We start from the raw sequence: 13,501 nt of genomic DNA, 5'->3' as shown, positions 1-13,501 counted from the left end.
TTAGTGGAGGTTAAGCCCAGGTTTCAACTTGAAGAGCTGGGTGCATTCTTAAGGCAAGGTGCCCTTTTCCTACCACAGCTGCTCAAGTATCACCCAACGCTAAGTCTGAAACGAGGCCAACCAGCCCAATGTGCTCCATTGGCAAAACTACACGAGGTGATTTGGGTGCCGAGCAGGTGGTGCTGGGCCAGGAAGAGCAGGGGATGAATGGGGCTGTTTGATGGTGTTACCTCGTCGTGTTTGGGCCATGGGTGGGATGTACTGTGGTGTGGCCATCACCGCATGGACACTGCATGGAGTGGTTGTCACACAGCGGGTACCATGGTGTGGCCATCACTGCATGGGCACCATGGAGTGGTTGTCAACGTCATGGGCACCATGGTGTGGCCATCACTGCRTGGGAACTGCATGGAGTGGTTGTCACACAGCTGGCACCATGGTGTGGCCATCACCACGTGGGCACCATGGAGTGGTTGTCACGTCGTGGGCACCATGGCTGTCACCGCATGGGTACCATGGCGTGACTGTCACGTCATGGACACCATGGCGTGGCTGTCACYGCATGGGCACCTGGCATGGCTGTCACTGCTCGGGCGCTGCGTGCCCACCGGGTGCTGCTTCACTTTGGGGCACCCAACATGCGCCCCAGGGGAGCACGGTGCGTCGCGGGGGTGCTGAGGACCCCCTCCACATGCCCTGCCCGCGCTCCTGCCCCGCCGCGCTGACCCCGCGGGGCTGCCCGCGGCGCTGCGGGCTGCGCGGGGCCGAGGCCGCTGCCCCGACGGGGCGGCCCCGCGCGCGGCGGCTCCGCGGAGGGCCCGTCCCGGCCCCGCGGCCGGGGCTGCGCGGCCCGCGCAGGCTCCGCCTCCTCCTTTCTCTCGGCGCCTCCCGCACCCTCCCGGCCGCGCTCCCCGCCTCCCCGCTCCGTGCGCGCCCGCTCCCGGCGCCGGACTCTCCTTTCGCTCCTCCATCTGCGCCCCGCGCTCTGGTGCCCCCCGTCTCGCCGCCGCTCCTCCGCGGCCGCCGCTGCCCCGCGCCCGCCTCGTCGCCGCGGCGCGTCCCGCCGTGGCCGGCGGAGCGCGGGCAGGGGCCGCGGGACGGGGCTATGAGCGCAGCCGCTGCCGCGGGCACCACGKAGGGCGGCCGGTCCGGGCGCTGCCGGCCCGGGGCCGCCCCGCGTCCCCTCGGCGGCTGCCCGGCCAAGGCGGCGGCGGCGGCGGCGGCTCCGCAGGGCGGCCGAGTGGCCCCGGCGCGGGCGGGGACATGATCGACTCGCAGGCGGCCGAGAAGATGGGCAGGATGAAAAAGTTGCGGCGAACTTTGTCGGAGAGCTTCAGCCGCATCGGTGAGTGCGGCGGGCGCAGGTAGCGGCCGGCAGCCCCGCGGAGCCCCCGCTGCAGGCAGCGCGGGGGAAACAAAGTGAAACGGGAATCGGCCAGCGGGCCCCGCTGCCAAAGCGATGCCCRAMAAAAAAAAAAAAAAAAAAAAACAAAAAAAGGGGGGAGGAAAAAATATTATTATTTTTGTTTTGCTCTAGGTCTAGTAATTTTTTTGAGGGGCGCAGCCTGCGCATTCTTTCAAGTTGAGGCAGGAGATGCTGGGGCAGATAAGGGCGGCGCAGTGAGTTGGGAGGGCAGACAAAAGAGGTCTGTGTCACCGCGCTGCCGCTGAGCGCGGCCGTGCCGTGGGTGACATGCAGCATGTTGAGACAGCGCCGTCCTCCGCGCGGGCTGCGCGTCCCCCCGCGGGCTCCGGGGCCCCCCTTGGCCCCGGGCTGCTGCTGAGGACAATGCCGGGGGCCAGCGCAGGACGCGGGGCGCTGGCTGCGCGGCCCGGCGCTGTGCGGGCCCCGCTGTGAGCGCGAGCCGCGCGCAGCAGCCCGCGGGACGGGGCCCCCGTCCGCCCGTCCCGTCCCGTCCCATGCCGTCCCGTCCCGTCCCGTCCCGTCCCGTCCCGTCCCGCCGGCCGCTCCCTCGCCGCGGCCGCGGGGGCTCCGCGCGGCGGGATGCGGAGCGAGGCGCGCGGGCGGCAGCCTCACCGGGAGCCGGTATCGCTTGCCATAGGAGGATGGTGTCTTCCTTGTGGTTTCAAAGACTGCAAACTTTTTAAAGAATGGGACACTATTTGAAATCTTTTTTTTTTTTTTTTTTGGCCTTACTATAAAATGGAGAAGACTGTTATTCACATAAGTGAATGACTCGTATTTGTAAAACGGAAGAAGAAAGTATTTCAGGGGTAGATGCCAAGTTTTGATTCAGAAGTGGGTATTAAGTCACAGTTATACRTCCCTCTGTCCTCATGTGGAAACAGCTTTCAGCTGTATTGAGCCTTAAGCTTGTAAAATGCATTAAATTGTTTTTGATTAAAAAGAACTAACAAAAGAAGGCAGCCATGTATTTGATCAGATCTGTTGTATGTGTGCACATACTCTTAAGTAGAGGTATGGAAGGGTTTTACTAACGGTTACCATTTGCTAATGGTTAGTTATTAACAAAGAAAATCTCTTGACTGGGGCTGCTGCTTTATCACRCTCCTGGTGACAGCCCCATCAGGGCATTTTCGGTGGGTAGGAGGCCACTCTGCCCGACGGCTTCTGCGTGGTTTAGCTGGCACCTTCGGGCGGTGGTCTCGGTCCTTGGGGTGATCCTTGGCTGGGTTGTAGGTGGGCGCGTGGTGACATCTCCCGGTGACAGTGGCGCTTTGTGCAGCCCTGCCGAGCGCGCCCGGCTCCTCTGCTTGTCTGTGGTGATGGTTTTGTTATTAAAACTCAGCTGCTATGATGTTTGGCTGTGCTGCTGCTAATTGCCCTCAGAGCAAAAAAAAAAAAAAAAGAATTTATCAGTATGGAACCCCTGAGCAGAGTCGCTCCCTTATGCCCAGAGCCACCACTAAGCCCAACCAAAACAAACCTCTGCTTACATACCAAGAACTCCTCGGTTAAAATGTACTGTACGGTACTTGTTTGTTGAAATGAAGGAGAGAAAACCTCATTAAAAAAAAAAAAAAAAAAAAAAACGCCTTTCTGGCTGTCATGCTGGTTTCACATCTCTTTTTTTTTTTAGTAATGAGGCATCACTTGAGGAGATTAGCAAGTTGTTACTTTAATATGTATCAAATCTTGACGCTTCTGTCAGTCATCGGTTCAGTTGTGGTTTGCCTGTTAAAAACAACTGTGATGGTCTCTGAACTTACCTGTTCTGATGAGGTTTGTATTTCCATAGATCTAAGCACACAACAGTATTACTGATATGATCTTAAAAACAGTATGAGAAACAGAAAGGGTGCTTGAACCAAGCACGTAATGAGCCAAACTTTCACATGCCATGGTGGGGAATGTCTAATGGTCAGTCTAATTGAAAGCCCATCTCGTCGTTCTCCTTTCCCCCCAGCACCACTGGTATCTGGGTTGCCAGATACAATTTTGCCAGTGCTATAAGGCCCTCTGATTTGGGTATGAGACTTCATATTATCCTGTTGGTTAAGAGCGGTGTAAATGAACCTTAATTGTCTTTGGCGGGATTCTTGTGCTAGGGCATGTAACTCTGTACTCAATAGAGKACCTTCAGAGCAATGTTTTCCCCACAAAATAGTCTTTTCTGTTTTACAGACTATGGCAACAGCAACTTCATTCTTCCCCGGTGTGCATGTGATGAATGGTTGAAGCTTTTAGCCCCCCAAAAAGAAACCCAAATATATTACGTATATTGTTCAATATTTATTGATGGAAATTCTGAAAATGTTCTCAGAACTTTCAGGTAAAGAAAGAGGTGGTTTTAAGGTCAGAGTAGTTATCTCTGGGGCAAGAGAAAGGCTGGTATTTGGTATGSCGTAATTTGAAGCAACATGGCCCATTTTCCCGACTGTGCTATGATGTGTTTCAGCCACTGTGCCAAGAGCCTGGCAGAGGGTGATGAAGATCAGGCTGTGTTAGGTACCTCCATCCTGCAAAACTATGAGCTGGCCCATAGCTGCTGAGGACCTGTTCTTGAGAGCGATTGTGTTGCTGAGCTGAGGATTATGAAGTGTCAAAGCCACCTGGATGCCACCCTGTGCCACATGCTCCAGGTGTCCCTGCAGGAGCAGGGGGTTGGACTAGATGATCTCTAGAGGCCCCTTCCAACCTCAACCAGTCTGTGATTCCTTGAAATTGTCCATCTTCGAGCATTCATCCTGGGCTAGCAGCAACCTGCTAAAGGATCATACAGGACTGGTGTGAGCTGGAAGAAATGCCTATGGCTTATGGTGCCAAACTGGAGTTAATATTCTACAGTTGGTACCATGCCTTTTTATTACAGAAATTCTGCTCTCAGTTCTAAAGAAAGGAACTATTTTTKCAGCTAATAAAATCTATTTGCTGTTAGAAGGTTTCTGGTGTGACAAGGTGTATYCCTGTTAAAATTTAGCATATCACAAGGAAATTATATTACTGAGAACCTTAAAAATTTACAGACCTTTTTATTGACAGGTTTCTGGCAACTTATCCGCTCATGTGCAGGCAGCCCAGTTAGTTTACAAATTCTAATTTCTGTGCTTTCATAGTGTTTTTTCTGTATAATGAACCCACTATAGTGTAGCTTAAGCAACTTTTTGAGATGCAGTTGATTGGTTGTTTCTTTTAGGATTAAATCTTTATTATATTGGTTCTTCCTTTTACACTTTGATAATTAAGTAAATAAAATCAGTAATCAGTAGTTTTAGAAGACTGCCACTGATATCTTTTAGCTATGTTCAGGTTTCTTGCCCATGCATTGCTGGAGATAACATAATATCAAAATCATATCTGAGATCYTTTCAGTTTGTGTGGTTTGTATTTGGTTTTCTTAAGTGATCTTTTGAGCCCAAACCCAACAGCAGCATGGCCGAGCACTGCTGATCTTGGGCATTAAAAGCAGTSTGGGGCTGTTTGGGGCATCTAGTCTGTGCTTTGTTACCAGCTCCTCACTAACACAAAGGTTATCTCCTCTAATCTCTCCTCATGTCTGCTYGCATAGCTCACATACCGGGCGTAATGAGAAGCGCCTTTGTAAACAGTTTATTTTTTTAGGTCAGAAAGGTAGTTTTTTATTTAAACAAACAAAAAAGGATTGCTCTGGTAACAGCAACATAYTTACAATGTTATTAGTTGTATAAAATATGCTGTTTGGGTGATATTTTGGAAGACAATAATAATGTGAAATAAGTGGCCAGGATACTCATATTCTTATCTATGAAGATTATTTTTAAAAAGACATTTCTATTAGAGTTAAAGTAAAGAAAGAGCATATGGCCAAACATTGCCATTTTTTGTTCTTCTGCTTTATGGTTAGTTTTGCTATGTTGTCCATTGCGTGATTATTCCTGGAATCATTTGGTCATGTGTAAATCTTGAGTTGCGTCAAGGGAGGAAGGCTTGTCAGCATGCCCTGGGTAGGCTGTTTGCTGTATTTATAGCTTTTATGTCATTGTGACCTGAAAGGTAAATAAAAAGACCTAAACATATATGGGTTTTAGCACCTGTTCTACAATTTTTATTGTTGTTGGGTTTTGTCCTGACTTGTAATTTTGGAGATGGGCAATGTTTTGTCTGGCCTTCAAAGCCATAAAAACACATTTCACAATGAAATGTGCAATGTCTGCCTCCATCTCCTCAGCAAACCCCAGGATTTTGTTGCTGAGCATGAATTCGAGCGGTGCAGTCGTCAAACACTYGTCCTCAAAGGTTTGAGGGGAGACGTGTTTCATGTCCTGAAGACCTGGCAGCATGAAGACAAACACAGGCTGGAATGTCAGTACTTTTCCATACAAGTAAAAATGTGGTTTGCAACTTGCTGCCAATGGCAGGAGCTGCAGAGCTGAAAAATTCCTTGCAGTGGTGTCCTAGGACAGCGTGAAGGCAGATTTGGGCCCACCTGCCTGATTTGCCTGTCTTGCAGCTTCTATGGGTGTAGCTTTTCAAAGCCAATATCCTTTTGCTTCTCAAGATAGGGTTCAGGAGAGAGAGTGGTTTAGAAACCAAGGAGCCCTTGGTTTACAAGGAGCACTTGAAAGAGGAAGGAAAACATTGAAATTCAGGTCCCTAAAGGTGTTAGGGCACTGGTGTTTATCTGCTGCTGAAATCAGTGGGGCTTAAGTGTAAGTAAGAATAGGCTGCTTAAGTGATGGAGAGGGAGCCTTCTGGAGCAGCAAGGTATGGGCCTATCATCCCAGTTACCCCTTGCCTGTTCTTCATGTAACAGGAAAATGTTGCTCAGTTTTTCACCTTGGGGATTCTTACTTTGGTTTGACCTATTTTCAAAGAGACTTACTTCAAACTTTTCAAGAGAAGCCAACAACAGTGAGGTGCAGAGCTCAGTGCCTGCATGTGCTCTGTGGTGGGCAGATCAAAACAAAACTGTCCCATAGCTGCAGACTGACACAGCTGCAGTGATTTGGAGAAGTTACAAGTGTTTACATTCCTAGTAAAGAGATGGAGTTTGGTGACAGAAGAAGTTTAAACACATGAATCTTTGCTGCTATTTCAGACCTATTCATGTCTTTTTTGCTTTAGCTCTTCACAAGTCTGTTCTGTCTTCATTCTGCCCTTTCTGTTCATTATGTGCGAGTTACTTGATCACGTGCAAGCTAAGAGTATAAAATAGAAATCTGTCCTGCTTTAATGTAAATCATGTATTGCAAAAGAAAATGCCTGCTACAATGCATACTGTATTGTAAAGACGTGTTATTATACAAGCATATTGCATGGTTAGGTTTATGAAGTTCAGTCAGGCTCTCCAGAAAGTATTTTCACGCTTAATAGTAATTAAAAACAAGTGTGGACTTTTATTTTCTTTAACCTGAGAGGGTAATATTTTTCATAAATATGTAAATTCAGTTTCTTGGAATCACGCTGTGCAATTCTACACTCATTTACAGTTTCATAGTTTGATTATAACATTGTGATTCAGGCCAGCATATGCCTTCCTACTCTAATAGAAAAATGTTGCTCTATTTTTCTCTTTCCTGGTGCTAGTTACCCTTTGCTCATTGAAATGCAGTTTATATAACTATTTCTTTTTTTTTTTCCCTTTTATTTTAAAGCCTTGAAGAAAGAAGATACCAGCTTTGATGAGGTAGGTTAAATATCTTTGTACAACTTCCATTCAGATATGTCTGTGCTCAGATAGGAGTGCTGCCACGTGTATATGTGTTAATGCATGCATATTGCTTGAATATATTTTCATTTTCCAAGTAACTACCAGATTAATTTGTTTACTGAAGGCTCTGAAAGGAATGTTTGCTTTTTGTATATAATTGAATATTGTATGAAAAGGATTTGTATAAAATTGTTATAGCCTGAGAAATACTTCATAGAACTTTACTCAAAGTAATACTATAATAAATGATAATAAAAAATGTCTCTTGAGAAAGTGCTTTATATTAAGTGCTGCTGCCTTGGCGTCTTGGTATTTGCTGAATATYTCAGTCAAGAGAGGAAGGAACGATGGAGGCTTTTTGTGAAACCTCATCAGCACCAACACACCTAACAGCTAGGTGTATGAATGAAACTGATAGCGCATTATTTTGTGAAGGCAGCCTAGGGGCTTGCCCTATCTGCAGTGCGCTGTGGAGCTTAATTTGTAAAACACCCTGCACAGAATCTGAGCTGCCTTCTGCCTAATCAGCCTGGGGGAGGCTCTTGCAGTGATTAGGGGCCGGTGTTGTGGTCAGGGCTTCCTACACCACCCTCAGCCACCACAACTGGTGAGGAATAGTGATAGTTCCGTGTACTGCTGATCTGCTGTGGCATTTCTGTGCCTTCTACATGCCATACAATAAGGCAAAATCCTGGCTGAGTAAAGCAAGACAGTGGCTGTGTAATGGCAAATTTGAAAATAAGTAAGTGATGATGTAATGCCCTTGGTGTTGCATAAAATTGGACTTAATCTCTTTTGGAAGAGGTCATGCTAAGTTTCAGCCCCTGTGCTCAGATTCAGTACTAGTGGTAGGAATGGTTTGTGCTTTCCCGAAGGTGTTGTTGAGAATTCAGTCAGCTCCTTGGCTCTTCCTCAGGACATATATTAGGCTCTAGAGCAAAGATACTGGAGCTGGGCTGTGTTTTCAGAAGCTCTGTGAGACCACACAGTGGTCCTGGTTATTGCTGGTCTTCTATAAGGGTGTTAGAATGTGACTCTTCTGTACAAGTTGCAGCAGTGTTGGTAAGGGTTGCTGGGCTTCGAATTGTGTTACAGATCTGGCCTGTTTCTGTCCTGTGCTTTCCTCTAAGCTTTCACTGTTAAATTAGTAACTTCTGCTGAACTTAATACAGAATTTGGAAGGATCAAAATGTATATATTAAGAGTAAAAAAATACTGTATTACAAAACATGCGATTTTTCTGTCCCATCCTTTTGCCTTTCCCAGAACTGTTTATCTACAGGTTGCTTGTATTTTCTGGTTTTCTGTTTGAAGAAGAGGCGAATTCTTTTCTTTTTTATATATATATTTCTTTCAAATGTTTTTCTAGTTAAATCTGACAGATCATTTATGTGAATTACTGCATTGGTGGCAAGAGATGACTGGTGGGAAGGCTACACAAAAGAATTTTCTCCTTCTCTTGTGAATATGGAAGAGCTTGATGTGATGTTGTGATGTTGTTGTCCCCTTCTCCATAGTTTTATATGACATTTCTTAGAGAAAGAAGAGTGTGCTTACATTTCTTTCTTTCTGTCTCTTTGCTGATCTCTTCAGGCTCAGTAAAACACTTCTTGGCAATTATTTAGCTGAAAGTCTGCATCAAAGAATGGGCCGTACCGCATATCACTTAATTCCTTTCTTTTCAAACATTCTTCAAGCCAGAATATAAGATAGTCGTTAGTAACAGCAGTTTGCCTGATCATAATGACACACTCTTCTAAGACAGAGAATATTTACAAGCAGAGGAGTGAGCACATTTATTGGTCTCAAAACACTATCCTGAAAAATATTATTAAGACCATATCTTCATATAAAATGAAACATGGCTAGTAGAAATGAAATGGGTAGTATGCATAGTATAGAGATATAAGATGAAATTATTAAGAGAAGAGAGAGGAGTTAATGACCCTAGCACTCTTTTTCCTGTATTTCTTTGGTCTCTATGAGAAATGGCTTAGCCCACCACTCAAGTTAAGCTGTGTTTTGGTGAGCAGCATTTTCTCCTTATCATTATGTTCATCTTCTAAAGGTACTGAAAGATGCTATGTATTTCTTTTTCCCAATGCATGATTCCCATTTCCTTGGGGGGCAATTGGCATGTGAAGTAGGGAATGAGCAAGTAGCAATGTATTTAGGGGAAGGAATCTACACGCTTAACACATCAGTAGAGAAGAACTCCTGTTTTTTAGCCTTTTAAATTTAAAAAAAATGGACAAAGTACCCTGTATAAAAAGCAGGCTAGTGTGGACCTGAAATCTCTGAGGGGCAGAGAAAATGTAATGACGAATAAGGCCTTTCTGAAGCAGCCAGGTTTGGATTTGCAGTCAAGTCACTTCTCAGGTTATTATGCATATTCTAGATATTGCATCTAACACTTAATGTGCTGTTCAGTGGATCTAATTCAACCTGCTTTATACTTGGACACAGTAGCTCAGAAGTGTACAATATGGTGGGATATCTTTCCTTTGAAGAGAAACTCCTAAAAATATAGATATTGAACATGGCAGGCAAATTCATCTTATAACTGTTTTCCATGGGATATAAAATTAATCCTTCTAGTAAATTAAGACCGAAAAGAGTCATGAACAGCAAATTTTGTGAATGAATTATATGGTGTCTGCATCATAATTAATTAAATTTTACCTCTCAGACCTAGAAAATATTTTTAGTTGTTCTAGAAATGTTTGGAGGAACTTTATTGTACATTATACCTGCCCATAATCTTCAAGCCAAAGGAGTAACACAAAGGAGTACGATAGAATTTGTCATTTTTTGGCACCTGCTGTTATTTTGTTTCCATTAAACTTTAAATAAAAAAATATTGTCTACACATTGTGTGTATTTTCTGGCTTTCTGTTTGAAGAAGAGGCAGATTCTTCTTTTTTTTTAAATATTTCTTTCAAATTTCTTAGATACTTGCTATGCTTTACTTCAATCTATGAGAAGACTTGAATTAATGTGGACCTTTTAGGTCACTGGTAGCCTCACTACCTTCTTGAGAGCCTGTGACGTCTTAAGACTCGCATGAGCAGCTGAGTAGGATACAGACCTCTCAGACCTCTTTCTGTATTGCCTTTTATTTAGAGCAGCAGAGAAGATTTTTTTTTTCCTTTAACTTTTACCTTTTCCTTTTTGTCATGCAAATGTTTACTGGCTGCATGGCGATAACTRGAGCATGGGCCCGTTGCTACTTACGGTAGTGTGGAAATATTCTAATTGGTTTCAGTGCTTTGTGGATCAGGTTCTTTCATCATAAAATATCTAATTTAAATTCAAGTTTGTGAGGAAGGCTGTTCTTGCTTGTTTTAAATGTGAATTTATTGGAATGGGGAGCAGTAAGGATCTCTGTTCCAAGATGTTGTGCAGCAATACTATCTTCCAGCTTCACCCAGCAGCTTTGGTGTTGGTCAGTACTGGACTCCTAGAAATTTGATGAAATCCTGTAGCTGGCCGAAAGATGGAGGTAAGAATCTCTGTCGCTGGAAAAATGGGAATGCAGGCTCATCAAAGTGCAGGAGAAGCAGTGTGGAAGATAAATATTGTGAATACTCTGTCCTCAGGGACTCTGTGCTGTTGAGAGACTCCAACTATGAATAAGCCGAATTTCCCGTATTCTGCTACACATGGAGCAACTCGTGTGTGTTCGAAGTGGGTGTGTGAAAGGGAAGGAGGCTCCCAGGCTTCTCCTGGCTTCYGTGGCCTGTGCTCCCCTGCTCATGCGCTCCCCCTCTCCCACAAAACAACCACTGCCATCCATAAACTAAAGACTTTCTGTGGGACGTTGTCATGGGAAAAACTAGAGAAAGTTTTGAATTTGAAGAGTTAAAAGGAGCAATGTAGGAGGAAAAAGAGGAGCTCTAATGAACAAGCGAGGAGTTTTAAAGACAGCAGTAGCAATAATGACAGGAGGCTCCCAATACACTAAATAATGTTTGTGCATTTTTTTTCAGTTTTTTTTATAGTAAGTAACTTAGGAGATGGGAGCACATGAGAAGTATGGATATGCAACTGTATCTTCCTCCCTGTGGGGGACAGGAACTGGATTACAGGCTTCCCCTCAGCCCTTTACTTTCAATAAAGATGAGGAGAAAGGAGAAATTTTGCCCTTGGGACTTCGTTAGAGGATATCAGTTATAGGATATAATGATATCAGCTGCAATGTGTGACTGAAGGCTGATGGGGAGAGGATTCAAGAAGTAGTGGTAGAAAAAAAAATGAACTAGATTCTAATTTGGAAAACAAACAAAAGTGTAGATGTCAAAGCAATGTCTCAGGAAAACTAAGGAGCTGTGTAAAAAAATTTTCATCTGGTGAGTTAGGCTAGTTTGCCAAATATGTAGCAATGTGGTTTAAGTGCCTTGAGAGAGGAGTTCATTCCGATATTTGTTGCAAAGTAAAAGAGAGGGAAAATAATTCTGGACAAAAAGATAATATTGGAAGCTGCTCCTTGTGAATTATTGCTTGGGACACAACACAGGCAAAAAAACCTTCCAGGCAAGGTAAAAGCTCAGCAGTGTAATCTGATGCTCTGTGTGAAGCCCATCTACGTTTATGTAATGCGGATCCTCATCCAGGAACACTGCTGCATAGCTGGGTTTCCAGCCTGCACCTTTGAGAGGGAGGAAGGGTGAGGTTGGCGTTGTCTCGTGAACCTCCCTGGCCCATGGGAGATGCTTGGTGGGTTGTGCACTTACCCCTCCTCACTCTTAGAATCGTGAAGGTTGGAAGAGACCTCTAGAGATCATCTAGTCCAACCCCCCTGCACTCACAGGATTGTGCCCAAGTGGGATTTGAAGATCTCCTGGGAAGGAGATTCCACAACCTCTCTGGGCAACCTCTTCCAGTGCTGTCATCCTCACTGTCAAGAAAACTCCACTTTGCTTCCCCTGGTACCATTGCTTGCACTACAGAGGATCTGCTGCTGGTCCAGAACTGCTSTAGGGGCTGAGACCAGCCTGCCTGCAGATTTACAGGTAGCTGTTGCCATGTGCCAGTACCTGAGATCCGTCTAGGAAGTGTGAACCTGACTCATGTCAGCAGTTCGTTGGACTGTTGTGTGAGGGAGATAGGTGAGTATTTGTAGCTTGGTGGTACAAACACTTCAGTTCTTGCAAAGTTGTTCTAAGCTTCTTAAACCGCTTTACCTGAACCAGGGTATCATCCTTCCTCTTGATGAGGACTGACAGGAGTATTRGCACATGTGTTCAGGGGAGTGTGGAAATGAGGAGGCTGGTGTGGAGGAAGGGCTAAATACTGCTCTTTAGCTGGTGTGTGGCACTTTCCTATTTGATTAGCTGTGTGACACACACCATCAGTTTGTAAAAATCCGTGTTTGTGAAATTTGCTATGGTGAAAAAAACCACCCCTAGGTCAGTTTTCCTTGGTTCACATGGCTAAATTAGAGTTTCCTGTCACTTCCATGTGTTGTGTTGCATGTAGAAGAAAGAGGGAATCTGGATAACATGMGACACTAAAGAATTTGGTCTAGGTGTCCATCATGCAAAGTAATAAACAACTGACAGGTGGCAGAAAAGCCAGCAAGCCAAACTACCTGGCCAGGGACTGCTCTGGTGAGTCCAGTTTTAAGGCTCTGACGCAGAATCAAAGGTTATTTGGCAAGTTTTTGGGTTTATTTGACAGTGACCATTTATTCATTCAGACCAGGAATTGTTTGTTTATGTTGGCAGGAAACCTGGTTTTAAGAGACCCAAGTTTGAGAACTTGTTACCCTCATGCTTAGGGAAATGCTTCATCTCCGAGGACCATTTAAATATGTCAAGGAGCACAAGTTTACGTAGGGTGGTTTGGCTTTTTGTCACAGCCACTGATGTGCTGAGTTGTGGGTTCTAACTGGCACGTTCAGCAGYGCATCCAGTTACGTATCAAAAAGTAGTACTATGGGATAAGAAGAAATGGTAAAATTAATTCTAAATGTAAAACTGCTTACTCCCTTTCTCTGCCTCCTCCTGCCCTATGGATACTGCAGGCAAGAAGGATTTGTGTCACTAATTTAAATTTATATTTTTTCTTAGTTTTCCACTGAACGCACATGAACTTTATGGGAGACTCAACTCCCGGTCTTGGAGATGAACTTGAGTGACTCAGATTACTTCAAAATAAATCATGGAAAACTGTAAAATTATTATTTTTTTAAATAGGGGAGGAGTAKAATCCCTACTTACTACCAAAAATATGTTGTAATGTAAATGTAATTGTAAACCTTCTAAGATTAGGAGCTCCAGAAGAAAGGAAGATGTTTTTTCCTCACTCAGGACAGTGAAGTCCTATTGCTAAAAGGAGATGAACTCTGCTAGTTGCTGCTTTCTGATYTGAAGCAAAAAAGGGGAAGT

General features: G+C 44.9%; 1 protein-coding gene across 1 annotated transcript in view; it reads left to right on the top strand.

Annotated features, from left to right (window-relative positions):
* The first annotated feature begins 1,323 nt into the window (after positions 1-1,323).
* CDK14 (cyclin dependent kinase 14) overlaps positions 1,324-13,501 on the top strand; it is a 283,282-nt gene continuing 271,104 nt past the window's right edge. The window contains exon 1 of the mRNA XM_026039394.1: positions 1,324-1,345. The gene's annotated coding sequence lies outside the window, so the exon portion shown is untranslated. The remainder of the gene's footprint in view (positions 1,346-13,501) is intronic.

The sequence above is a fragment of the Nothoprocta perdicaria genome, unplaced genomic scaffold (assembly GCF_003342845.1).
Source record: "Nothoprocta perdicaria isolate Ctin4 unplaced genomic scaffold, notPer1 scaffold_23, whole genome shotgun sequence".
In the NCBI taxonomy this organism is placed as follows: Eukaryota; Metazoa; Chordata; class Aves; order Tinamiformes; family Tinamidae; genus Nothoprocta; species Nothoprocta perdicaria.
Note: the sequence above shows the minus strand (reverse complement) of the source record. Positions and strands in the feature narration are given on the sequence as shown.